The sequence below is a fragment of the Paramisgurnus dabryanus genome, chromosome 1 (genome assembly GCF_030506205.2).
Source record: "Paramisgurnus dabryanus chromosome 1, PD_genome_1.1, whole genome shotgun sequence".
NCBI lineage: Eukaryota > Metazoa > Chordata > Actinopteri > Cypriniformes > Cobitidae > Paramisgurnus > Paramisgurnus dabryanus.
The window spans coordinates 33,733,743-33,738,155 of record NC_133337.1 but is presented as its reverse complement, the minus strand read 5'-3'; the positions used below and the strand labels follow the sequence as shown (position 1 = coordinate 33,738,155).

General features: G+C 33.4%; 1 long non-coding RNA gene across 1 annotated transcript; it reads left to right on the top strand.

Annotated features, from left to right (window-relative positions):
* Window positions 1-355: 355 nt before the first annotated feature.
* LOC135779375 (uncharacterized) lies at window positions 356-2,100 on the top strand. The gene is made up of 3 exons (XR_012337851.1): window positions 356-736; window positions 1,018-1,079; window positions 1,240-2,100. It is a non-coding gene; the product is annotated as an uncharacterized lncRNA (long non-coding RNA).
* Window positions 2,101-4,413: the final 2,313 nt, after the last annotated feature.

Here is a 4,413-nt window from a genome sequence, read left to right as displayed (position 1 = left end):
ATAAATCGCTATTTTCTGCAGTAAACGAGACATTTTCAGAGATTTTCTGTAGACAAGATGTTATAGAATAATAATAATTTAAAAAAGACTTATTTAGATATTTATATATAATATATAATATAACAACTAATATATATATATATATATATATATATATATATATATTTGTTTTACAACTGACTTAACACTTACAGTAATGTTTTATTTGTTAGCATAGCATGATATTAGATTTAAACACTTAATACATTTTTAAATCAATCACTTTGTCTCTGCACAATGAACATTATCAAATATTATTAATGATGTAAAATATATTGTTCATTGTTAGTTAATATTAGCTAAGGCATTACCAAATGTTAAGGAATAAACTCTTATAGTAAAGTGTTACTAAATTTTCTTTTACCATTTCCTTCACAATGTCTACTTATTTCTATGGCTAACAGATTTTGTAACATTTGTCTTTTTTACAGTCTTACCATTGCTTGTAAGCTGGATTGGGTAAGATGGATCATCTTTAAAGGCACCAGGCAAGTACATGATGTACAGTTACAAGTCATGTATTTTTTTCGACTGCAATATTAAATGCTTTCACCACGTCACATGTAAAAGTACACAGGAATGTGCTGATCACTTTTTATTTGTAGTTTACATGAGTGTCATTGCACTTTTCAGGAGTTAAGGCAGATGTGGAGGCACAATGGGTGACACCAGACACACACCAAGCACATTATGTTCGGTAAGTTTGCACTTTACCACTACAGTTTCTTTAAATACCCATGTATACACTCATTCACTATTCCCACACACAACACTGTAACACGACCATACACAACATGTACACAATTGTCTTAGTTTGCCATGTAGAAATATACAAACAGAAATATTCAGACTTTGGTTATAAGAAATTTAATTTAATAATTGTATTTATTTAGCGGAGGTGTCCCTGGACTTTATTGACAAAAGATTTTGTTTTCAGAATAAGTGTCCAAATCAGTAACAATTGTACTTTCTGTTCAGGACATTAAATCATGACAGGATCCAGGTGGATGCTGTCCATTGAGGAAAGAGTTTGTTCAGAGGTAAGTGAATCTTCTGTATTTTAATGTAATTAGGCGTGGAACAGTAGAATAAGAGCAAAAGGTTTCAGAATAGGAGTAAATTCAAGGCTGAGTTTAGTTTTTTTAAGAATCTTTTTCTATCTTATATTTGTTGACTTAATGTTTATGATATTTCTAACAGGTTTCTGGATAGAATTAATTCCAAAGATGGGAAAAAGTGCACATCCAGACAAGGAGCAAGCAAATAGACAAGGAACTTGGTGCAGAGAAAAGCTGTGGCCATTAACCCCCATGTGAACAGCTTCATGCAGTCCCTGATTGAGTTCGAATGGACGACTTCAAAGTAAAGGCCACTGTGGTCTGTCTGCCACAGTTTAATTTTTAATTTATTTTTAGTGTTCAATGAAATTCAAGTAGAATATTTAAAACTATGGGCCAGTGTTCTTTTTACCACAGTGAAATGTTACCTTTAAGTCGATGATGGACTTTAAACTGAAAACTTCAAACTATGGAAGAGTGTTCTATTTGCCAGAGTTAAATATGTTACAGCAGGGGTCTCCAAACTTGTTTATACTTGTTGATTTTATTTTATGTTACTTGATTATATGTTTATTATTGTTTAAAATCTTGTTTTAAATGTTTTGTTTCAATTAAATGTTTTTTTAAATAAAATTTTGATACAAACATTGCTTGGATTGCCTTTTAATTCATTATGTCATGTCAAGGATAGCATTTTTACCATATTAATAACTATAGATTTAAACCTAAATCTCTATCTATTTTATATAATATTATTGTATTAACTGTAATAAGTAATAAATAGTATTTATGGGTCAATATAGACATTACAGTAAATTACTGTAAAAATAGACTACTGTAATAAAATATTGTAAAATTACAGTACAGTACTGCTTTGTAACTATACAGTACTAGTTTGTGTACTGTAAAATGGTATTACAGTACAGTACTGTAAACCCAAAATACAGTAACTTACTGGCAACCGTGCTGCCAGTACCGTACTGTAAAAATACAGGGAAATCGTTAACAGTGTGTGTACAGGTTCCAGTTACAGAGAATTAAGTATTATGGTGCAAACAAAAAAATGTGATGTACACGACGTAATTAGGTTACTGTTTTGGTATCTTTTTGGTATTGATACTGTGTGATTGGTCTTCGTAAAATGTTTAAAAAGAGACAATACAGACTAATCTGGTGTGTATTTGTACAGGCGTGACTATATTTGTGAGAACCAGACTTAAAGGGACACTTCACTTTTTTTGAAAAAAGGCTAATTTTCCAGCTTCCCTAGAGTTAAATATTAGATTTTTACCGTTTTGGAATCCAATTCAGCTGATCTCCGGGTCTGGCTGTACCGCTTTTAGCATAGCTTAGCATAATCCATTGAATCTGATTAGACCATTAGCATCAATATAAAAAATAACCAAAGAGTTTTGATATTTTTCCTATTTAAAACTTGACTCTTCTGTAGTTACATCATGTACTGAGACCGATGGAAAATTAAAAGTTGTGATTTTCTAGGAAGATATGGCTAGGAACTATACTCTCATTCTGGCGTAATAATCAAGGAGTTTGCTGCTGTAACATGGCTGCAGGAGGCGCAATGATATTAGGCAGCGCCTGAAAATAGTCCCGCCCCCTGCAGCCATGTTACGGCAGCAAAGTCCTTGATTATTACACCAGATTGAGAGTATAGTTCCTAGCCATATCTGCCTAGAAAATCGTAAATTTTAATTTATTTGTGTCGGTCTTAGTACACGATGTAACTACAGGAGAGTCAAGTTTTAAATAGGAAAAATATTGAAACTCTATTGGTTATTTTAGCGCAATGCTAATGGTCTAATCAGATTCAATGAATTATGCTAAGCAATGCTAAAAGTGGTAGCGCCAGACCCGGAGATGGGCTGAATGGATTCCAAAACGGTAAAAATCAAATATTTAACTCTAAATGAGCTAGAAAATGAGAATATTTTCAAAAATGTGGTGTGTTCCTTTAAAGTATGAAAAATGAAAATTATGTCATCTTTTGTTTGTTTCAAACCTGTATACATTTTTTTTGTTCTGCTGAACACTAGAGAAGATATTTTGAGGAATTTTTATAACCAAGCAGATCTGGGGCACCATTCACTTCCATAGACAAAAAAAAAATAATAGTATAGAAGTGAATGGTGCCCCAGATCTGCTTGGTTACAAACATTCTTCAAAATATATTCCTTTTGTGTTTAGCAGAACAAGACGTTTACAGGTTTGAAACGACTTGATGGTGACTAAATAATTTTCATTTTGAGGTGAACTATCCCTTTAAGAGACTAGTGATACATTTGGTTTGTAAACCATTTACAAGGCTTTTTAAACCCTAAGGAGCACTTCATTCGATTTCATTATTGTCTAGATGTTTCTGGTTAGGGTCTGGTTAATACAATGAAGTTCATAGGATAACCATTTTATCAATCAGGTGTGTGTGTGTGAGACAGGAAACTTTGCCAAATTCCACACACACATGCGAAAATTCTCAGGACCACCTTGTGAATATGTCATTGTTTGTGTACATGGTATGACCTAAATGACTGATGGATTTTACATCTGTCTGTAAGCTGGTTCTTTATGATGGATTAATGTATGGGGTGACGATTATCGACTCCTGTTCCTATTTCTGACGTTATTGTGCTGCAATAAAAATGGCCACAATGAGACAGATTGATTTTGGCCCTGGTTGTCATCACAAATAAAGCGAAACTTGTCTTAAACTGACTTGTGGGGACATTTTTGTTAGTGTTTACTATTTGAATTAATACCCAAAACAATCTCATGTTAATTTTGTATACATTTTAACGAGTGGGCTTATTCGTACGACCACATTCGTACATTTGTGTAGGATTTGCTTTCGCCCCTGTGACGTTGGGGTTAGGGCCAGGGTTAGAAGTGGAGTTTCATTATTGTGTTTATTTATTTTTACAATAATCATAATTTTTTTTTTTGTAAGATTTGTTTTATGATTTTACCCGAATCAACATAAAACATGCATTCCCACGAGATCAGGCTGTTAATAGCATAATTATAGATATATACAAGAAGTATAATTGTGTTGGAATCCAAAAAGGTGCATCTGTGAAAGGACCTGACTAATATAACTTTAAAGGTACGTGTAGGTTTGCAGTGATTGTTTTTTTTGTGACCTGTTCAGGGAAAGGTCTCGGAGTCGGACTGCCTCCGTAACAAAGCCTGGAAGTGCCACTTTCCTGGAAATGTCTGGCAGTAAGCAAGGCCGTCTGAGCTTTTGCGGCAGCTTGTGTTTAGGGTGTTTGTCTTGGTCTTGGTTCTATGGCTTTAATACCAT